This window comes from Neodiprion fabricii, chromosome 3, assembly GCF_021155785.1.
Source record: "Neodiprion fabricii isolate iyNeoFabr1 chromosome 3, iyNeoFabr1.1, whole genome shotgun sequence".
NCBI classification, from domain to species: Eukaryota; Metazoa; Arthropoda; class Insecta; order Hymenoptera; family Diprionidae; genus Neodiprion; species Neodiprion fabricii.
Window position 1 is genome coordinate 18,583,388 of NC_060241.1, and position 25,094 is coordinate 18,608,481.

Sequence of the window (25,094 nt, forward strand, 5' to 3'; positions counted from 1 at the left end):
GAATCTTCATCGATAGATAAAAAGCGTTGAAATAACGTTACTTCGTCGATTCCGACCATATGAAAACTGAATTCTTCTACTCAACTCAAGTTCAATGCAAACGGGTTACTAAAGGATCTCTCCCGCATACGCGGTCCGACTAACAAGCGTCAAATGCCAATTACTCGCGACAGAAAGAAGCGGGCGCGAATAACAGCGTTGAAACACGCAAAGCAGAAGGTGGCGAGAGGTTCACGGGTTCCCGGATTAAACAGAAACCCAACCGAATCGCAATAGATCTTATATATATATATATAACCGCAAATGGCGGCGGTTGAAATTTTCGTTATTAGCCAAGGATTAAGGAGAAACCCCCCTCAAACCCGCTCGGTTTCCCGATTCACGTTTCTTGAATTATTGTCCACATTTCCATAACCCCCCACCCCCTCCCCCGCCACCCTTCATCCCTCCAAAAACTCCCCTCGGCCTTTCCCTCGTCCGCAAAACGAGTGTATAAATTCTTCCCCGGTTATCCGCGCAATTAGGCATATAATAAATTAGAGACTGGAGTAGAAAGTACAGCTGGGTATGTATATATATACATTGTGTATGTATATACATATTTGTGCCTCGTACATAACGAGCGATGGAGCTTGCCGTCTCACTTCTGCAGGTTTGTTCACTGTTTTTAATTTTAATTTTTTCAATTTACGTTTTTTGTGCACAGAGCCTTTCGCGCCCGTAAACTTCGCCCCCTTCGGTAATAAATTACCCTTCCGCGAAGCGAACGGTAGGTAGAATATATATACCTGTGGATGGGTGTATATTACACCTCGCGCAATTGAGTCTACTCGCAGTGATTAAAAAACGACGGGTCAATGGGAAGGCAACAAGGAATGTAGGTATGTATTACCTCGCCCACCTTACGATTACCGCGAATTCGAGGAAACTCAAAGCACAGCATCATGCTTTATGCCTGTTTCTGCGGATCGCCCGGCTAATTAACAGGATGTGCTGACGCCGCTGGAGACGCTTTCTTCGGGGCTGCTTACTATAACTATGCTCCAGAAACACCGTCAAACTTGCGGGGGCTAATTGTGAATTCAGATGGGGAATGGTCATAAAAGTCAAACGGTATGAGTAACGGTCTCTGTCAGCAAGTTTTGGCCAAGTCTCATTTTGTAATGAAGAGAATATTCGCGACAACGCGGCACGAAAATAAATTTTCATTCCGATATTTTACTTAGCAAGTTTAATCGACGGTGAAACTAAAGGGATGCAGAACCAAAAAGCTTTGCTCGTTTAGAGAACACACTGTCGCATCGGGGCTTATTAAACATGTTGAAAAGAGCCGTGGTCATTTTCGAATCGGAAATAATGAAGCTGTTTAGAAAGTTCCGTCCGACTTCAAACTGTGAAAAATAACGCTTTCCACATTTGATAATTCTATTCTTCTGTACAGCACTTCCTGCACTTCTCCGGGATCTAGAAATGCAAAGCAGGACCATTTATGCTGGCCTGCGTCTGAGCAATCACAATTTTCCGAGCGACGAGCTGCAGAGGGAGGTGAAAGGTAAAGCATGCTTCTCTCTCTCTTTCTCTCTCTCTCTTCTTTCTTCTCTCTGTTTCTGTCTCTGCGGGCGAGGAAAATTGAAAAGTTGGCAAGTGTGCTGGAAATCGAACGTACTTTGGGATTTCGAGGAATTTCCAACTTGCCAAATCCGAGTACAATAACATCGCGTGTACCTATACAGCACAGCATAGAAACTTTCAAGACCCTCAAGCCCCAGGATCGATGGATTTGCACGTACAACTATTCCCCTCAGCTCCAGAAAGTCATCGCGACTCGCGGAAACCGGCATTGAAACATTCTCAGCTCGCAGCGCGACGCTGCTTTTACACTAATTCATTCTTTTCCCAACCCGATTTCTTGAGAATCCATTAAAGTATACAGTAAAGAATATTTCTCACTTGGAACCTTGACGCCCATCTCGAAGCGTACAGTTCACCGTTTTGATTGATCAAGAACGCGTAAATAATTAGAAATCGCGTCAACATTTACTTACACCTTACAGGAATCAATTGAGTTCACGTGAGCTCTGAAAATTTTGAATGGATTTTTATCGATACATCTGGAAATCTTCTGTACATGATTATTGGCTGTTTTTTTTTGCCATCTGCAACGGCTCACCATTATGCAAGCCATCATTGTAGAAATTTCGTGCAAATGACTGAAGGGATTGTATGAATTTGGGTGTTGGTTCCTTTGACAGTGGATAGACCAACACGGATCTTCCGTTATTCAACCACTCCGTTAAAGTGACCCCTATCCTTGATGACCTTGATTTCTAGTTACATATAAGAGGGAGTCCAGTATAATCCGAGAACCATGGGCGAATCGACATGAATATAGCATGTATACAGATGTGTCTTGGAGCATGGTATCGATGGGAAGGACGGCATCGGTCGACTCACGATGTCCGTAAATCAAGGGTTGCCGATATCGTAATTAACGACCTGATTCGATTACCAACGGAGGCGATAGTCTGTCCGTTACCGGCGCGGACCGCTGCGAGGACGGGACGCGAGACAATACTGGGCGATAACGCCCTGCTGGGTCACCCTCCCCTTCCCCCTCCTCCCGACTCCACCCCTAACCTATCCTATCCTCTCCTCTTCTCTCTGAAGCATTTGCGAAGCATTGCGAACTGCCGCCACTTCACCTTTGTCCTCGATCCTCAGACCCTCGTTTGCTTAATTTCCTTTTGGGAATGTTCACCACGGCGAACATGACTGTCCTGCAGACAGCCCTTCGAGGGCTTCGCGCGCCTCGGGCACTCCCATTTTTACCGCTCAATTAAATGCCTTATAACGTGGCGCAATGTGTCTCAGCTCTCATGAAAGCAGATGATGGACCCTAACTCACCCCAAAAGTCCCTCTGATAATTAGAGGATTAATTGAATAACGCGACATTCTTCCACTGAGCTTGTACAGTAAGACACGATATCCAAGAGATGGAAACGACAGGCTGAATGGTGACATAAATTTATTTAGAATTCTTCTTTAGATGTTGAGTAAATAATTCCTTAAGGTTGCCGGAAATGCGATCGATTACTCTTCCAAGGTTCATAGCCACGCTGTCCACTAGGTTTGAAGCCAATCTCACGCGCCAAATCAGGTCACAAACAATAATGACAACAGACGCAGCATCCAGGTGTATGAATTCTTTATCCAGAGACGCTATTCGGATCTTTGAAAGACCCAGCAAGCTCGTAAGCTCGACTGTTTTGAGTCGTGAGAGTGAGAGAATGGACCAGTCGAGATGTCACAAGCACGGAAGGGAGCAGCAGTCAAGTTTAACGTAGATTACAAGGATTCAAGAGCGATTGTACGACATACAGAGTGACACCTCGGTCTGAGACTCGCTTCCAACCTGTCTCCCAGTTTCAACCACGCACGCCTGTCAAAAGTCAGTAGGGTCGGTAACAAGTTCGTTCCTCCTCTTCCACTAAAAACCATAATCGGTAGGGTAGATGCAAAGTTCATGTAATCACCCAAAACGCTGTATCGGTTAATCAAATTTTTTTCATAGTTGGCACGCTTCGTTGTTGGATTATCGGTGTTCATGTGGATCGAAGTACCTCTGTATCATTTGTTACCGGAACCCAAGCAGTAACCTCACGCATTACACGTAACGAACATTGCCAAAACTGGTACCAAGGTAACCAAACCCGATGTATCTTCCACTCTGCGCATTATCGAATTGAAAAAACCACCTTACCTTGGACTGACTAATGGACCCGCAGCTACCATCCGCTTCATCCAAGAAGGTTTTGAAAATCGGACTGTTCGAATGGGACATCTTTCTTTTCACTTACCCCACGCTTGGACCGATAAAAGACTACACCGTGTCGTTACCAATCACTGTATCATCACGTCACGATAATCTTTGAATGGCCACACAGTGAATGACTTGCATTTCTATTTGGTAATGAATCATTTTTAAAGTAGGTCAACTACGCGCACGACGGTACTTCACCGAGTATCGTGAATGGTCCGAGGGTTTCATTCGCGAAATTCCACGACTTCAACACTCCGACATGTCCGAGAAGTTCGGCGGACATCGGTACAGGAGAACAATCGACCGGGTGAACTTTTTTCCATACAGCAACTGCTGTGGCTGCAGAATCGGGGCGTCGAGCACCTGGGGGAACACGGAGTTGCAGGTTCACGGTTCGCTGGTTGGAACAACTTCGGAAACTTGGGTAAAGCCGGATCTAGTTAGAGAGACGGGACTCGGGGTGCTGCCTACGCAGCTATACTGGACGGTAGGTCGGCGATAACCGGCGCTTTGGAAGGTCGACACGAGTCCCTTTCGTACGCTTCTGGGATGTAGTACTGAATTTTGCAAACACGTCTGCAGCACCACCGCGCGGTCTGACGTTTACAAGCCGATATCAGAAGGGTACGGACACTCGTCAAATCGGCCAGACTGCATCGATCAACTGCTCCTTGCCACTGGTAGTATGACCGGTTGATCAAACAAGTCATTCGTGATCAGAAGCAAAAATGTCGGACATAAACATAGGGTGAGTTCGTCGCTGAACAGATTACAGGCGACGATTGTTTATGCGCGATTTTTTGTTTCGCAGATATGTATTTGACTTATCCATACGATGACATTGTGAACTTGTCATTTGTGTTTGTTGTGAACGTGATGCTCGTAAGTCTCAAGATATTTTGCTGGAATCGTATACCAACGTTCCTTTACTGACGTTTACGGATTGGATTCTTGAAGTTTGTTATGTTCCTGGAACTAAAATATTCAAATATTCGATGTTTGATTACTTGAACAAATAGTAGAGCATCGAAAATTTGAGTGTTGAGCGTTCGACGATTTCATTCGGTCAACACCTTTATACGAGTTGGATTTGACGAATGAAAAAACGAGAGTTCGGTGCTGTCGCAGAGATGTATTGACTTGTTGAAAAATTTGATTTCTCAGAGTAACAAAAAATATCAGCAACGTAATCATTCGATTGGCTCACGCTTTCTCAACCTCGTTCCTGTTCATCTAGCACCAGAAATTGACGATTCTTGTTCAAAAAAAAAAATCAATAGAACGAACTACTTGATTAGTTACCATTCTTTGCTAAAATGACTTGCAATCAGTTTCAATGAGAGTAAAAATTTTCAAAACATATTAAACGTTACCGATTAGTTTTTAAAACTCTGTGTGTTTTTCTTGCTATTTCAAATATAGATTAATAATTAGATTGAAATTAAAAATCGATAACATTTCAAATCGCTTTTACAATTTCGTTTCCCATACATTTAATTGTCAATTTCGTACATTTTGATTCAATTCAATTTACACTAACTTAATTTAATTTAAACTAATTGACGGCCACTTGTAAAAATGAACTTGTAGGATCCCAACTTGCAGAAACGAACCTTTCGGAACGGATCCGAAGAAACGAACTTGTAAAATCGCTAATTGTAGAAGCGAACTTGTAGAAACGGTCCTCTCCCAAACGAAATTCCAATATTTAGCTAACAGGCGAAAAAAATTCAACACGGTGTCAAAATTGCGAATTAAAGCATTTATCTGACTCTGGAGCTTCATTCGCGTCTCCGATTGTTTTCAACGGTGTAATCAATCTGATTCCGTTAAAACCAGTCCACTGAACGTTTGTATCTTCAAGAATTTGTCAAATTTGATCCACATCAGGAACAAAAAATTTGTGACACCAAAAATCTGCTAAATTCACATTGCTCTACGTTCTTACCTAATAATATCGTCATTTCACACTATGGATTTTATACCTACGTGTAATTATTATTCATCGAATAAAATACCTCACACGCTACACACTCGTATATCATCAAAAAAAAAAAAAAAACTCGCGCGGCACAAAATCTGTGATTAAAGCGATGTTTAACGCGTCGCAGGGGTGAATATCGATAATCCGGAAAATACGGAGATACCAAACGAACGAAGAAACCAAAAAAAAAAAAAAACAAATTTGGAAAACAAACTTGAGCTAATACATAGCCACAAAACGAAGGGGAATGAGGAAGGGATGGACTCGCCAGGTGTTTTTAACGTCACGTAAGTCCTGAAATTGTGGTCCTCGCGTCCTCGTCATGATCCGGCTCGGTGACATCGGGGTAATTATTTACCAAGGACAATACGCGCGGGGCACGAAATGATAAAGCAAGGGACAAGAAGGCGCCGCGAGACGCACGATTAAGATTAGAATAATGCGCGGAGCGAGGACGAGGCATGACGGCCGCCTTCACCCCCCTTTTGCGGAGGAATAATTTATCCCGGTCGCCATTTTGCGGCGGGGGTGGCTTACACACCCAGCTACGAGGAATCTCATATCCGTCTGAGACGGCTGATAACGACCAGCGCGGGTCCCGCGGCCGTCGACCGCGACGCCTGTGCGAAATATTATGGCCTCGTCCCGCCATTTCCGCATTCTGATTGGAAATTGTCACCGCAGCCCGTCTATATATGCGATCCACACAACCCCGTCCCTTCGCTTCATTGCCCGATGAACGGATATTAGCCTTATTTATCATCATTCGTCAATTGCGGGGGACTCGAAGCTCCTCGATTACGCGTTCCTGTAACGTACAGTTCAGCGATTATCGCCGTTTTTTTAAAGGAATTTATTTTCCTTTTGCTTCTTATTTTTTTTTTTTTAGGTTTTTTTAATTCGGATCTCAGCTTGATTAAGGAGGGAGCCTGCTGTAGAGGCTTCAAAAAATCGGTTTTTTCGAGGATTTTTTTGGGAAGGAAGGAAATATCCGATTAAAACGAAACTTTCAGGGTTTATTGTTATGTTTTTCAACAGTCTTCTCGAATTTTTTCATTAGGATACATGTCATATTATGCCTGGTACATGCATTTCACCGAGGCGTCTCGAGTATGCATTTGTCGTGCGGCGGGAAAGGTGCAGGTCGCAATTTCCATCTGAATCAAAGAAACCAAAAAAATTTTTACTTCTCAATAGTATAGCTTCTAGTTAAACCAAGAAAATTCCACAAAAAGTGAAAAATTCAACAATTTTTCGCAAATTAAAAAAAAAATTCAGTTTTCTTGGGAAAAGAATTCACTTTAGATTGTTTAAAAAGTGGGTTAATCTTAACTTTCTTAAGGTTTTTTCGGTTCAACTAAAAGAGAATTTCATCCCGAGTATAATGCAATTTGTCTCGTTTCGATAGAACGTTTAGTTTTTTCCCTATCTTTCCCGCCAATTAGGAAAAAGCGCAAAAATTAAAAATGGAGAAATCGTGCGTCAAAGTTTTCGTACATAAAAAATCGTAATTTTCTTGAATTTACCGCATTAATATGCTAATCAGCGATTCCTGGTCCATAGAGTTGCCCTTCGCACTCTTCAAAAAACTGGTTCAAAACTTCAAAAAACTGGTTCAGACTCTTCAAAAAACTGGTTGAAAACTTCAAAAAACCGCTCGTATACCTGCTCGACGCCTGCTCACTAGTTCTTCTGTAACTCCGAAAATATTTCGAATTTGCGTCTGCAATTTTAGGGACGCATTCTTGGATAGTTTGGGAAGACATTTATGCAAAAAAAAAATCGATTTTTTGAAGCCTCTAAAGCAGGCTCCACCCTTAACGACGCAGTCTGTATCGTTTGACAGCCGAGCATTTGCTGATATGCCTTGTTGTATAATTATACAAACGAGAGGTTTACGGACTAGGTAAAATTTTGCACCAACTGTGCCAACGATTATCGCTAAATCCCAGCAGATGGTTAATCATTTTTAACTAGATGTAAAATCGTGTGTAAGAACAATGGTTCTTGTTATAACTTTCTTACACATCTTTTAATTATGCAACGGTCAAAATCAATACGGAGTAAATTTTTTTTTTTTTTTTAAACGTTAACACGATTATTATATGTATATTTATACGTCAAGGTTGATTTTTCCATCCTACACTTAATTCTGGCTTCTTTTTGTTTTCACTTCATTTTCCACAACGTTAATATTATACGAATTCTATGAAGGCTCTGATATAACAATTACGCTACAATAAGTGGATGATGGAAAATTTGAAAGCAAATAAAGACTAAATTCCAAAGCAGTTAACTCGAAAGCTTTGACTAAATCCTGATCCCAATTCATCAATTGTCGGCTAGTTTAATTTAATAACCCGTTCATCGAGAGTTGCAATTAGTAGACAATCTGTCAGATGAATCTCCTGTTTAGAATTTTCTTTCAGTATCATTTCTTTCACACACACAGATGAATAAATTTCAATTAAATTGAATTGGCAGTTGATTTTCGATTACACAAAGGGTTTGATTGATACAAATTGATTTAAAATCTAACGAACATTTTGTAATTTCATTGTGAATTTACGAATTGAAGTTAACAGAAATTTCTAGACGCGCATAGTTGGCATTCCTCAAATACTCTACACGTCATAAAAAAAACTTCGGAAATTTTTTACGAAAATTGACTTTTAAGTATAAAACATTCCAGGAATACGTCACTTGAAGATTTTCCCGAATATTTCAGCCCAAAAGATTCAGTTGAGCCATTTTTTGTGTACCTATTTCAAATTGAATACTTGAAATCAAACGTTTCATAAATATTTCAGTCCACCTCTGAAACATTTAGTCCTTCGAGTCAAGATGAAACTCGTGAATCCAAACCATAACAAATATTATAAAGAGAATCATAATTTACCAGCGCATAAACATTGCGCTTAGTTTTTGAGTAGTTGAAAAACGTTGATGTTATACTCAAAAATTAAATGTATTAATTAAAATTAATAAATAATTGTATAAATGTATAGATATTTTGAAATTATGTGTTTCATCTGATACGCAGGACTACAAAGGAGTTGAAATATCAAGAGATTTGAGGGGAGGTTCAAGGAAGAGATAAGAAATTCAATAACCGTAAGACCTGGCGTTAAGCTCTCAGGTATTATAATATTAAGATGTTTGACGCACGTACCCTCGTCACTTTCGCTACACGAGTAAGCGCGGCGCTTTTCACCACTCGTTTACTACTTCTTTCGCAAGATTCTTTTCGTCTTTCCACCTGTAATTTTCGTCGAAGAATTACATTCCTTCGGCTTTTTTCACTCCGCGTACGTCAAGCTTTGAAAAATACGTTTCCCTCTGAAACGGACGTTCGACTGTATTACTTGAAATTTCGCACTCAAACTTGGCAAATTTTGAGAGCGTGATATTTCTATAATTAGAGGGAACGTAATCCGCACCCTAAACGAATAACTTTCCCCGACGCACACTTACCACATTTTATATTTCTTTCGAGGGTGCTACAAGAACGTCAGGCGACGCTCAAGAGCTTCGAGCATCGAGCTTTCTTACTGCGGAGGGTGAAAGTAAGAGATGTGGGGTCGCGTATAGGCGGAGGAGGAATAATTAAACGCAGTAATGTCTGCGCATTAGAGGAGATGACGACGTCATCAGCCCAACTGCCGTGCCCCCAGAATTTGCTCTCTGAGCCATCAGCTTTCCCTCATACTCGTCCGCGCTCGGGAATAGAACCATTTTTAACTTAGCAAAAACGACTGGCGATACTTTAATCAGGCAGCGAATACGGTAGAATGTTTTTAATTAGGAAAATTTTTCACACTGTTTTTATTTCAGTTTTTAAATTTTTATTCTTGAACAAATTCTAGAATCTAGTTTTTTGGTTTAGGCAATTGAATTCGGTAAACATATTTGCGCTTTACTTGAACGATAAAAGCCAGGCACCTGTTTCGACTTGAGCTAAAAATTTTATGTTAGCAAAATTTTGTGTTCGGTGAAAGCCAGAGTTTATACCTTATTCCGGAAGCAGAAAAATATGAATTTCACAAATCTGAAACTGTTCAATTAGAATGTATGGGGAAACATTCTGAAATGAATGGTTTCTTTTTTTTCTGTCAGACCAAAATAGAAGAATAAATTATTGGTCAAACTCGTATAGGATAGATTTCTTTCAATAGTAACCAAAAATGATTATGTCCATTGTTCCTTTTTCCGAATAAACAAAAATGGAGGAAAATCATCAGATTAAAATCCAGCCGAATGTGACGTAACCTATACTAATTGGCATATCTACAATCTACCAAAAAATTAGTAAAATTCAATTGTTTATTATAATATCCACTATTATCTGTATTGACGTAAAAAAAAAAAAAAAGAAACTACGGCTTGACTATTTTGTGTTACTCTGCTTTATACGCAAATAAAAATTAATTTGTTCCTTATGGAGAGCTAATTATGACACGCGTATGAAGAATTGTCTACAAACAATTGTAGTCTACCAATTTCATCGTCGCTGGCACCTTGAATTTCACTTTCTTTAAGCATGTGCATAAAAATTTCAATTCATAAGCAGCTGTTGACAAAAATGCATCATCGTTTGTAGAACCGTTTATATTTTTATTTATGGCCCATAGCTTTTTTCCTTTTATTGTTATGCAAACCTTCAAATGCGCAAAAATATTTCCGACATGTTTCTTCAACCGTTGTCTAGGTAAAAAAAATTTCAAGCTTGAAGAAAACACCCGTTTCGTGAATTTAAAAAAAGAAATAAAATGGTACACACGCGTATTGAGTAACAATAATTATATTCTATTTTCAACCGTGAAATTAAGTTTCTATTACGATTCTTTTAAACCCTCTCAAGAAATTTTATTCAATGAACTGACCAAGAGATGATGAATTTTTTCGCCTTCCTTCAAAATATGTGAATGAATAGGTAAAAAAAAACCAGTTTTGAGTCGAAGTTTAAAATTTCTTCATCCCAGTCGCAATACGTTTCTATTTAACACAAAACTGTTATTAAAATTGCCAGTTTTTTTCTTTCATTTTTATCATTTTTTTTTTTTTGTCTATTGTAAGGAATCGCAAAAATAAGAATTTTTTTCCTGTAAAAAATTAAAAATCCCAAACGAATGCGGTAAACATTGTAAGATAAAAGTGAATGCATTTCAGAGACAGATGAGTTCCGAGACGGTCGAGGGTCCTTCCAGAATTGAAAAATGACGGATCAAAATCATAGATCGGAACGATCTATGGACTCCGGTTATATCCTTTGCGACGGTAGATTTTCGGAGGACCGAGCGAAGGGCGAAGAAGAGGCTTGCCTTTTTTCCGCTTATTGATCCCGCGGTCTCGTGCGAAAGGCACGCGTTAATAAAGGTACGCTCGTGCCTGATGGCGATGCGAATTAATTCAGTCATCTTGGCCGAGCGAGGCCCGGCTGTCAATCTCAAAGTATTCAGAAGCGCCCCGCGCAGCGGCTGCCTCGAGATTCGGATGGTAGGGAAAATCCGGGGGCCAAGGAGGGATGGAACGGGGTGGTTTCACCCCGAATTTGGTTGGCTGGTGCAGGAGGCGCGGAAGGATCCCTCCAGGACTTGAAGTCACTTCTTAATAACCGGGGTCGCTTACGGAATTTCATTAGAGAACACCGGGCTCCTACTTCTTAAGCAGCGGCATCGCGACGCGGCTTACTCGCCATTTAAAACGTATTTCAACCCGCATAGTTTTCCACGCAACGTTCTTCACCCGGGATAAATACGGCGATGTAACTGACCTTGTTTTTCAGGACCATAAATTTTTTTCACGAGACTAAGGGGACGGTATTAATCAGACGGAATTCCAGGTGATTGTCATTCTGGTTCGGTACTAGATTTGGAAGCATCTTTTTTCGCAATATTGCTACACTGAGAAACATTTCATTTGTTACAGTAACTAGAAAACTGTTCGGATTACGAGAAACGAGGTACGCGTAACCATTTTGCGTTATTGTCGATCCATTTTTGGTAATTGCAACGCCAAGTCAGTTTCTTCGGTTTACTCTACTTTTTTAGTTAAACAAGGCTTTAACGTCAATTTATTGTTGCGCAAGCATTAAATTTTCGCAACAGTTACAAGAAAATATAGTAACAGTGATGATAATGAGAAAGAATAGTAACGGATACTAGACTTTCCGGTAACAGCTAGAAAAATAATTTTCATTTTCTACCTAGAAGTATATTTTTCGATTAAGGTAAAAAATGAAAACAGTTGAGGACTGAACGGTAACCGGAACTAAAAATTTTTTTCAGTGTTGTCTAGGTATCGTACTCTTCGTTTTTCACTTGTTTATCACCGCACAAAATCGTTTTATTCCGATAAATTAATCTTTTGAAGTTTAGTGAAATTTTCTAAAACCTTATGGACGAGTTGTATAAAATCTCATAAAAATTTTGAAAAATCTTTGCAGATTGTACGGAACAAAGTTTTGGACAAAATTATAGAATATTTTTTGAAACACCATAAAATCTTCTATACCCGGCATATGCAATTCACGAATCATATCCACAAAGTCTTACGAGATCCCATAAAAATTTGTTAGAGTCTCGGAGGTCTGACAGAGTCAAGTGAAGTTCGGTTGCTCGCACAATTATGAGAAATTGAAGATTGACGTGCTTCTGATGAAAAATATTCCTGCAACGTCTGACTTTGGCGCGAGTGGAAAAAAAATTTAATAACGGAATACAGGTACGTCCGGGTTTTAAGATTATACAAAAACGAAGATAACACCACAAAAGATACTTCCGCAAGCAGGCGAACTGAATCCGAGGGCTGAAAACGACGTCCGATATCTCGATAAGTTCCAGCGGTGCGGTGTAATCAGCGAGAGATAAAAGGCGGACTGAAAAAGTAATTCGAACTGATTTTGCCGATTGATCAGCAAAACGGAACTCCTCTCCTCGAAGGGGTTGTAGAAAGGGGGATGAAATTACGGCTGAGCTGATTAACCGGCGGTTGAATAACCGCGGGATGTTGAGCTGATCGCGCGCTCCTCGAAACTTGGACGAAGATCTCTGCGGATTGAGTTGGGAATGAAAATAAGTGAGCATTCGTCAGCGAACGAGAAACGTAGAAGAGAATGGCTCGAACTTCGAGCTCTTCTTGCTTACTGCGAGTTCGTCTTCGTATAAGTTGTTTACCCGAGACGCCGGGTGCCGCGGAAGCTGGCATTTTGAATCTGACGCAGAAGACGGTTAATTAATTACACCCCGCATCCGCGGATATGCTTGTTTCGCCGGGAATCCCAAGCTGCCCCGGGGAAGAGAGGGACCCGATATCGATTCCGATAATAACAATTTCATTGACTTACACAGACCCTCGAAGCTCCGGCGGCAGTCAATTTCCGCAATTGACGACTCGTTTCCCGCTCGTGCTGCTATCGTTATTCCAGAAACGCTATTTTAGATCAAAGAATAATATTTGGACTGTCTCAAACTCGGTATCAACTTTACTCATAAGCCTCAAGAATAAACCTGTATTTTCGAATTATTTCAAGTCTCATCGAATCTTTGCGACATCATAGGGCAATGAGGTCTGTTAAAGTTTTTCAGAAACATTCAAATTACACGAAATATTTTTATACGTATACCGGGACAATCTCTTGAAACTTGAAAATTATCCACATTGTGAAATCTGTCGGGTTTTTGCGAAATCTTTCGAAATCCTTTGCAATCCGACGAGTCAACGATATCTGAAGATTGTTGAAATTACGTCAAATCGCTCTGCATCGTGTAAAATATTGAGGCGTCGAATACAATTTTTCAAAATCACATAAGTCTTCTGTGTCACAATTTTGTTAAAGATTTAAAATTCCATGAAATTTTGTGACATTTAAAGTCTCAGAACATAAGAACTTCAATAGAATTTGGTAAAGTCTCTCATAAACTTGAATCTTCTGGAATTTGATAAAAAATGATTCAAACCACTTGAGATATTTATAATTTCTTTGAAATTCGCGTGGTAAGATGTTTAAAAATTGCATGAAATCGCATGAAATTTGAAAACTTGGAAGGATCATTAAATTGTAATCTAGTAAAATCTCCCGATTAACCTCGTTGAAAGTGTTTTCAGAGCGGATAAATTTTTCTAAAATCGTTACAAAAATCTCATGAAATATTCTAAAGCTTGTCAAAATTCTGCGACGTAACGTGAAGCGGTACGACGAGTTATTCGGAATCTCTTGAGGCGGTATGAAATCTTTTAAATCTTTCAAAACAACGTAAAATCCTTGGAACGCCGCAATCTTGAGAGCTGGCGTATAATTTCTACACCGCGTATAAGATACGGCTTAACTCTTTGGACGCATAGCTGAAAAGGCATAAATTAATAAGAGCTCGATATTCACGGACCAATTAGGTGGCGGGGAGGGAGGAAAGTCGCAAGAGAGAACTTCGCGGACGTTTCTAAATTAGATATCTGTTTGTAGATTGGGATCGTAAGATGAATTCTGCCGTGCGTAGGCGTCGTTAGATCCCTCCGAAGGTAGCTAAAGTTTGTATGTTCGCCATGGAAGCCTCGCGTAGTCGGCTCGAGTCAAGTTGTCAAGAAGTAATATAATTCACCAGCTCATCTCTCGCCGTCTATCCGGACTTTTGAGATGGATACAGGAATCGAGAAGTTCCCCAACTTCGTAGCAGCGCAAAAATCATAACTTGTTAACACGTAACCGACACGCGTGTCGGTTATGTACGTATAACTTGACTGCCGTTCATTAGTCGCTGGCAGGTGTTTACCAGCCATCTACGTATCATGCCCGTTAAAACCAGAAGATTGAGCACTGGTAATTAGAACCAACCTCTCACCTGCGCCCTCGAGCTCTGAGCTCATTAAATTCTCGGTTTGAATTTACCGCTCGCTATGGTGATTGTGTGAAATATTACGAAATGTAGTCTAATCATCGCCAGGTCGCAGTAATCGAAATTTTTCAGTGATTATTACTACATGTCTGATGAATAATGAACAACTTTTCACGAAACACTGGGAAAGAAAATTTCCCTTCTTCATTCGGGAAAATTTTTACTTCAATCTGAATATTACTCTGGAACTCTATAAGGAGATTTTTTCAAGTCACCTGCAAGTGACTTATGTTCTTTTACTAAGATTATTTTCGGCGTTTGGAAAATGCGCAAATCTCGAGTAATCCCCGAAAGTTGTTGAATTCCAACCAAAATATTTTCACAAGCGTTTTGAATTTGCTAGTATAACCTCCCATAAGTGATCTTATGAAAATGAGGAACTCTAAAATTTTTTTCAATCTTTTGGAATAAGTCTGATCCACGAGCCTGCAAATAATTTTTTATTCAATCGATACTTCGGGGAGTTTTTTTAGCCAAGCTTCAAGCTCAACTTGCAAAGATATAAGTCACGAAATATTCAGAACAAATTGAGAGGATCGTACATCAAAAGATACTATTCTATCCATCCTTTGATTTACTTGTAAAAATTTGCTGGAGAACTTCGAAACACTTTTAAAGGAATGTTGACGAGAAAGTATCTATCTAGTCGCAATTTTAAACCGAAATTTTTAAAGCACTTTTATAAGTAGGAGGGTACTGAGTCACTTTCGGTATAAACCATCAGTATACACAGTCTTCGCTCATTTTTTTTTCCTCAGCTTATTCCATAGTTTCTCTCACGTTCCACCATTCCTACACTATTTTATCGTGCCACTCTTATTTCACATTCGTACGCTATTCCTGCGATCCTCTCCTGTTCCGCATTCCTATTCCATCGCATCGTTCTTCATCTGTTTCACGTTCCCGTTATATTTGAAAATTCCCCTCCTGTTTCACATTCCTATTCTATTCCATAATTCCGTTCCTGTTCCAAAATCTTGTCGCGTTCCATCATTCCTCTACCGTTCCACATTCCTATCCATACTTCATCGTTCCTCTGCTGTTCCACATTCCCATTTTATTTCATCGTTCCATTTCCGTTCCACGTTCCCACCCTTTTCCCATCGTTTCTCTTGCGTCGACCATTATTACCGACAGAACAAACTGAAATCGTGAAATTTTCTCGAGTTCTCCAAAGAAAAACCCTCACGATTTCGCTCGAGAGAGAAACACCATCCATGAAAAGCTCGTTAATGAGCCTGCTCTTGGTGCGCAACAGAGACGTTGTACGCAATAACCAGACGTATTCACCGCAAGGTGGCGGTTCTTGCTTCCAGTTTCGTCGCACGAGGCAATTTCGTGGGGGCATCGGGTGTGCAGGAGGCCGGAATGCAGATGGGGCGACGAAGGACGATGGCGAAAGTCACAAAACTATGCAGCGACGGGCCTTGCAAACCAGAAACAAAACAACCCCCGCCAGCGGCTCTGAAGGGGCTTTTGGTGTGTTGGGCTGCATCGATCTTATACAACTCTCCTCGGATGACAAACTAGCAAACCACCAACCAATATTACGCGAGAGTGACTCCATCCCCACCCAAAACTTCCCCGAGCAGCTCGTTGCTGGGTCTATTCGACGCTCCGGGGAAATCGACCGGACATAAATACCTTCATTTCTACCGAGTCGCTCGTATCCTCGACGTGTCCTCCTCCCCTTATCCGTGCATTCATCTTAGAAATCTCCCTCGCGAATTACTGTTTACAACTCCGTTGTTCTGCTGTTCTGTCAGCAATTAGCGACATCAAGAGGGCTTTGAATAGCTGCTAATCATGCGGGAAGGCTTGCAAATAACCAACGATTACACGATTGGAATTGATATCTTCCTACCGGACTTTTAAATTCGGAAAATGGCTTACACAACAGACTTGACGTAATTCAATGAAATTGCAAAGGACGAACTGAAAAACGAAAGTACCGCGATGACATTAAAGTTTCTTTTCTCATTTCTACGATAAAAGCGAGTGTGCTAAACTTTAAGACACCTGATTTTTTATCTTCAAATTATAAACAACACCACAATGTTGTGCAAAGGGCTGACTCATCGAATTTTCTGCTACCTTCTGCAGAAAATTTGATAACTTGGACGATTATGGACCTTTTTTTAAATTTGAGAGGTCAAAATGAACATATAATTACTCTCTTTCAGCTGCGCGATCATTACTTATTTGCCAAACTATACGAGATGCCTAAATTTCGATGATGCCCGAGGCAAGACGCGTCAAGATTACGGAGCAGGTTCGGTACGCATCATCCAAAGCTAGTACAATAATCGTACAGAGATCCCATTCGCACTACGAGGACAGTCTGAAGCTCGATCGCGTGCCCGTGACGTTGGTCGAGGGGGTTGTTGCCATGTCCCCGGCTCGTGTCACTGATAAGGATAGGTCTTAGGTGGTCGGACGAGGAGGGTCAAAACGACCCCGGTTATGGTTGACGGGCACAGAGTCGCCCGTCAGACCGTTCAACTCGGTCTCCACGTGGCAAGATAAGGGCTGAAGCTCGGCCCTCTCGAGACACCTGAAGACTTCATCCCCTCTTCTTTAATGCCTGCCAGACTTCAGACTGAACCCATTACAGATAGAGCGAGACAAAGAGGTGGGGATATTTTACGAATCGCAGCCGTTTGTCACCAGGTGAGTATGAGAAAACAAAAAGCCAGTGAAACAATTTCACGCACAAATTTGCTATAGTGGAACTTAATTTTCGTTGACCGCTCGATCGCAGGAAATTGCAGTTGTGTAAGTTTTCTTTATCTGGAGTCGATATTTGTACGGATAGTTGAAAATTTTTATGCAGTGGAAACGTTATTTTTTCTTTTCTGTACGGATCTGAGAGTAAATTTTACCCCGATTTTGGTTCAAGGATGTATGGGATGTACGTATTTGGCTCAAACACGAAATCCGATAAGAACCGTTTGATGCTTCGGCAACGCCTTCGCTGACACTATGTAATATTTGACTGGCACGAATCTTGTCGCACGATTCGACGTTTCTCATCGGATCACGCGTTTCAACCAAATACGGAGTCCGCTGAATCCATCAGAATCCAACATATTGAGGATACAGTCAGCTGAAGAATGTGTCAAAACAAAAACGCGACTGAGAAGATATTTAAAAAATACATCTAATATCGTCAAGTTAAATGTGATTCAGAAATTCTATTTGATCTACAAAATATATAGACACTGATCGTATTATTCTACTATTTCTTTTACCAAAAAATCCGTATAGTGCGTCCGATTTTGATGATCAGCTTATTTTATTCCTAAATAAATATACCGCGACTAGAAATTATTCGAGACAAGTTATTTCTCTAGCTCGTCGAGTGGTAAAAACAACCTTACGTATATCCGTTCTAATTTACAAATGATGATTTGTAATTGTGATTTATCATCGATCAAAATAGGACAATCAGTAGAGAAATAATATTGTATTCCTTAGTTATACAGTAACTAAAATATAGCTTTGAACGAGACTTTCCAAGCCTTTGTTTTGCATAATCTTTTTATTCTAACCATTTTGTCGACTGGTCCTTACGTCTCGCACATGTATGTAACACATTGTGAATCAATCATTTCAGCTAAGACGTCTTCAGCTGTCACTATTGCGCTACGAACTATTTCAATTGTGAAATCGATTACAAGTTTAATATTTTCACTTCAAAGCACTATAATCTGACAAATTCTCGTAACTATAAGTCGGAACTGTGCCTTATAGGTTCAAGACGGACGAACTAACTAACCTGATTTAAGAATCGTCTCGTCCACGCGGAGTAGCGGCAAGTCAACACGTTCCGGTATAACCAGATCCTTGTTACAAAAGGACGCGTTACCCGAGTACGAGCAAAGCGCCGTCCTGACTCACGACGAATGGCTAGGGAGCAAACGACGTAGCAAAGCTCTCGTCTGACGTGAGAAATTAGAAATTTGATTCTAAGATTAGTTTGACAAATTAAAGAATAAAAGCAAGTAGACAGGAGAGACAGGAGATGGAAAAAATTTGAGTTATAAAAACCGATTTATTCCGCGTATAAATTTCAAAGAACGTAGTTCTATAATTATTATTCAAATTCAACCGGTCGTATATTACCCATTAATTTTTGCCAATTCCTTAGATCTCAGTTTTTGTTAAATTTTACCACGTGATCTAAAGTAAACATATCGAATTCGCTTCTGTACCACAGAAAATGGCTGCTCTCAGAGGGTTAAAACGAGCAGCTTGGAAAACAAAAATAGCTTCGTATTCATTAGATTTTATTTTGTTTTTGTAAAACCTTTTTGGTATGTTTCTTTTCTTTTAAAATTCACCCTGCAATCTTATTTCATTGCAGAATAATTTCGCAAATGCAGGCAAGCAACTATCTCGATAGCATAGTTTTCAACGACGGTGAAACGAACTAGGTGTACGGCATTATGTTATTCTGTGTCCAATGACCGATATTTGTGGACCTGCAGTGAGGAAACTATTCGCACATGTAAAACAATAGTAGGCTCGGGGTTTTATCCCAGCTCTGCAGAACGACGGTAATTGTTTATCCGAGTTTTGCGAATGTGGCAAAGATAATAAAAAAAATTCCCCGAGTACACGAAAACTCAATTACATTAAACAGTACAGGGTTTTTTTTTTTTTTTTTTTTTGACTACGCAGAACCTAAATCCTTTTATTTAATAAAACCAACTAGTGATCATCCTCTCGCAAGCAGTGAACCCACATAACGACCTGCTTTCAAGATCTGTCGCTCTCGGAAACAGGTAAACGTTACAACAGCTTATATAGTACAGTACATTACGATGCGAGAGTGCGCAAAGTAGGTAATTTCCGCACTGGCGGCGTTTTACGCTCGCGGGCGATAAAAGAGCGAGTCTGGGTACAGCTGCGCAGCGTACGAGTATCGTATACTATTTTTCCCATAAAGTTGCGCAATATTCGACAGGTCTACCAAAGAAGACAAAGGACGGCGGGATGTTAACGAACCGGCACTCAAGCCATCGGCGTTCGCATGAGCCTCTGTACACAATGTAATAAAATAGGTACGCCTCGGTATTCGTACATTCTTATCCATTCCCGCACGCTCTTTACAGCGTATGGGAAAGTGGCACTTTGCAAACGCAAATGCGTGCGAAAAATCGAACTTTGCGCACGGTGATAGAAAAAAGTACATTTTACAGTCCGCTGATTTGGAATTTTCGCTCACTCGCGAGCGTTGTAAGGTAATTAAACAATGAACAAATTGCGATCAAGTTTGACGACACTGTCTTACGAAAAATCATGACGAATACGACTGTGGGGAATATTTTCAGTCAGCATGAACAGAGTTGACGATAACGAGGTCCCACTGTACGACACGCTGCTGTCGCAAATCGACTGTTTGGGTTAGACGCCCGCGTGTGCGCTTAGAGACAAGGAGAAAAGGATAAGGAGAACCGGAGGTATAAGAGCTGCCACCTTAAGAAGTCTCCGACGCTTCGACTCGGGCCGCTGCAGGATATTACAAGGATATTTTTCCTCTTTCCTAAGGTAAAACTTTACGAGATATGTACATACTACACTTGAGGGATGTGAATACCATATAAGAATGGACGTGTGGATGTGCGTTCACGTCTCTGTGGAATTTCTTGTGTGTCCAACGCGTCGTTTATGTACTCGTATGTACGAGTATACATGTACGTATATTCCTGGCTGCATCCGCGGCTCTAGAATGCAAATGGATATCGGGATACGGGATTATGTATAATATTGAATACAGCTTTAAAGTGGCGGGGATAAGGATTGGAAATACAGTTTTCGAGAGAATGAAAGGAGAGATGTATCCCTATCTATCGAGTCCGGAAGTAGATTAGTTGTCGCTCTTTAAAATTTACACCTGGGAATGAAAATTATTGTCGTATTTACTGCTTCGGAGGCTGGCGCGATTTTGCTGTTGCTAATACTGCATTTTTTTTAACTACAGCTTTTCTTCGTGGTGAATTGGACCGTTAATCTGGTAGAGTACACTGAGAGAAATTTTTAGTTCCGGTTACCGCTCGGTCCTTAACTATTTTCATTTTTTACGACAATTGAAAAATACAGTTCTAGGTAGAAAATGAAAATTAGTTTTCTAGCTGTAACCGGAAAGTCTAGTATCCGTTACTATTCTTTCTCATTACGATCACTGTTACTATATTTTCTTGTAACTGTTGCAAAAATTTAATGCTTGTCCAATAATAAATTGATGTTAAAGCCTTATTCTAACTAAAAAAGTAGAGTAAACCGAACAAACTGATTTTGCATTGCAAATACCAAAAAAGGATCGACAATAGCGCAAAATGGTTACGCGTACCTCGTCTTTCGCAATTCCAACAATATTGAAATAGTCTTCTTAACGATACCTGTTTTACTGAATTTTTCTAGTTACTGTAACAATTGAAATTTTTCTCGGTGTTGCTTTATTTCTTTAGCAGTTGTTTCCATTTTCATATAGGACAAAATGCGACCCGTGAAAAGGTAAACTCAAATTACATGCCCGCAGAACTGATATACCACTTGACCTAATAAAAATAAACACAAGTCTTAAAAGTAAAATTCAGGTATAGTTGCAAGAATACAAGAAAATAAATCCAAAAAAAAGTAGATGTGGATAAAATACATATAGTTTAATTTCGGTATTTCGGAGCTTTCGAATTTTTTCACAAAGTTCAGAACCAATGTTACGGTAATAAGTATTGATTCTGTTTGCCATTTCCATGGGATATAGAATATTATCTTTTTTTTTTTTTTTTTTTTTTTTTTTATTCCATTCTCTCGACGTCGTTTACGTACGTATACTTCAAAATGTAAGGTATGGCGGAAAGGAGCACAAAGGAAGTACGTTATTATTTACGCGAACGAGAGCCTCAAAATTTTCATGAGGCTTCTGAGGATGAAGAGGACAGAGAGAAAGTTGAAGAGCATATTTCCGACAGTCGGGACGCCGATGAAGATTATCCCATTTTCAAATGTTTCAATGAACATACCGTTTTGAGCGGCGGGAAATGAAACTATACCTTTCTGAAAGATAATTGTCTGAACTTTAAAACCTAACGGTATTTCTTTTCGATGTTTATATACTGCAGATTTGCATTTTTTTTAACGAGTTTCAGTTTTTTTTTTTTTTTTTGCAAGTTATCGTGTGAATTCTGAATATTATTGCAAAAGTTTCGATATATTTCATCCTAAAAACGATTGTAACACGCGGTAGAGACCCTCGGGAGTATCCATGAATTTTTTCAGACTTTTAAAAAATGCATGACGTAAAGAAATACGGAAAATAAAAGACTCAGGAGTTCCGTGAAAGCGGTAAAAAGAAAACTGGTTCCGTGGAGGGTTAAAATCATCAACTATGAAATGATTTTTATGTTTTTTAATTTTTCCTGAATAATTTTTCAAGTCCCTGATAAATTCAGTTTTTGGTAGATCATGTGATCTGTACAGTGATGAAATTATTGCTTAATTCATCTTTATCATCAATTCTTGTAGCAGAATTCAGCATGCATAGTTTCGTTATATCTTCTCTTACATACGTCATAACGCCATCATTAATATTTATTTTACTATTGTTATAATAAATTCTATATCCGTCTATGGTAAAGTACAAATAATGATCAAGTATTCTAGTTTTAACCTCGAGACTCTCGATAAATAATTACAGTTTATCATGATTCGCATTTAGGCTTCTGATATAAATTTACATATTTACAATAATCACTGTGTGTTTTAATATGTTTATTGAGGGTATTGAAATTATTGAGATTTCTCTCACTTTTAGTGATCTCAGCAAAATTTTTTTCTAACAAGTCCATATTTAACTTCATTTTCAAATTCTTGATTATTTATACTTACTGTTCTTGGCGTGGCATGTTGTTTATCTTCAGCCTATCTTGAATCTATTTCGAACAATTTTCTTTCGCTTTGAAGATATTTAAAAAACTATTTACCCATGCAATCGACAAACTCATCGTTGAATATTTTGCATTCCGTTTAATTTAAAGATGGAAAATTCGTTTCATCTGGTACCCGAATGAATTAAATAAAAATTGATTAAACGACGAAAAGAAATATTGGGGCAAGCTTTGCTCTCTCGATCAGAGCGGTACTCTCAACTCATTCTGCAGACGTAAAACCGATGGTTGAAAAAATATGATAGTGTACATACGATACGTACGCATTAAACATGTTTGAACGTACAGACATGGAAAAAACGAAATACTATAGATTGCTCTTGATAAAAAAATTCTTTCATCGAATTCTCTTTAGTACCCTATATCAACATACTTTCAATGCCTGCCTCAGCTTCCGTGTCGAAATCAATCTTTCAAGTAATAGTATAATGTCGCAGTGCGGCTCTTTAGCGTTGAAACCTAGAGGGAATTAAAGGAGGTTCGACAAAAGCGTTCGGTAACGCAAATTAATTTTCTTCAACACCGTTTCGTACTCGGGCTGAATTTAAACTCTTTTATTATCATCCACAAGTTGCTCGTCCTCTCTCATTCTCTTTCTCTCTCTCTCTCTCTCTCTCTCGCTCTCCGTCTTTCTCTTCCCCGCGGCGAGCAAACGAGTAAACGATACGACTGCATCCATTCTCAAAGATTCACCCCATTTTTCTTTCACAGGATCGTGAAGCAAACGTACTTTTCTTAGATTTGGAAATCTCTTCGGTAGAAATTAAAAAAGTAGATGAATAGAAATAAAATATATGGAAAATCTCCGTTAATATTTCTGATTTGATATTGAAACTTTGACAAGAAATTTCACATTTTTAAAAAATTTTCCACGGTTTTCTAACAACTTCAAAAGTGTTTCTAATCGATTATTACGACAATTATTGTAGTGTAAAAATGACCTAAACAACGCTTTGAAAACTTTAACTTACATTAAAGAACCTCCGTCTTCTGAAACAGTTTATTTAAGGAAAAGTACGGACATAAAATAATACATCTTACATGGAAAAAATGCTGTCTGAATTTTTATGAGACCTTCGCTTTCTTTTATTACTACTTTTGAGACAGTTTGCTATGCAAGGGAAATCAGAAATTATACAATTTTTCGGTAGATCGAAAATTGCGCGAATTATTTTTGTAAGTTTATTTCGAAGTCAAAATTTTTCACAGCATTCAATGAATACTTCTTCGACATTTTTGTACAACTCAATTGACACCTTACGACAATTCGCGGATTCTGAGAATTTCAGAGCGATCTAGCTCAGAAATTATTACTACATGAAATATTTCTGATTTTTCTTCAATTCTGTTACTTGAATAATCAGAAAACTGATGAACCGACCGAATAAAAATCCAATCACATCTAAATAAGCGATATTTGCGTCGATTACGATCAAAATCATCAAAATCCGTTCATTCATTGTCGAGATATCGTCGAACCAAAAATTGATCACTCATTCACGCTCAGTATGCGTATGAAAATGGTCGGAGATGATTTTTCAAGCCGCGAAATGCGAAAATTTGGCAAATAAGAAAACGGCTTTTTATTTCTGGGTAATTCTAATAAATTCCTTCGTTTTCTGCTTCGATGAACAAAAAATCAGTCAGATTGTATTTCAATGCATTTCTCGCAGATGAATTTCTGCACCAACAAATAATACAACACGTGATCTGATCTCGCGAATGTTGCAACAAAGAAAAATTAACAAGTTCAACAAACCTCGAAGCGATCGTACCTCGCGCAAAAACGAAAAGCTTCTTTGTTTATCCATCTCGTTAAATCCTCAACTTTATCTGAATTCCGTCGGCATGAAATACTCGTCCTTTTATCAAGAGACGGGAGCAGGACGCCAGCGAAAATCGAACCGTCCCCGTTTTTTCAATATGACCCGATCTCTTTCCGTCCAGACGATTTAACTTGTTGTTTACCGGGCAGTTATCGTCCGGAAGAAGCTAACAGTAAATGTAAATTCGATACGAGACTTGGGGAGAAAGCTCGAGTCCTTTTTTGGAATACCTACAAGGGTTGTTCGAGTGGGGGTGTAAATTAATGTGGAATGATCAGAAGCGAGAAACGTGTCAAAGAATTTGAAACGTCGGAAAATCGAAACATACAAAAACTCGCAACACAGGAAGGTTGAGTCATTGAAAACAAAAACGCAGAATCGTCAGAATGACGAAGAATATGAAAAGTCGAAACATGGAATTGTCCAAATTCTAACGGTTATATACATTAGATGTCTATTCTTTAATTTTCTATATCGTGACTATTCTTCTTTTCTATTTTCTAGATTTTAAAATTCCGCAAAAGAGATTCTCACGTTTCTGAAAATTCGACATTTTCACCCGTCCATTTTCCAATCCTTCCACATTTTCATAAAAAAATACGTTAGAATTGCTTGACATT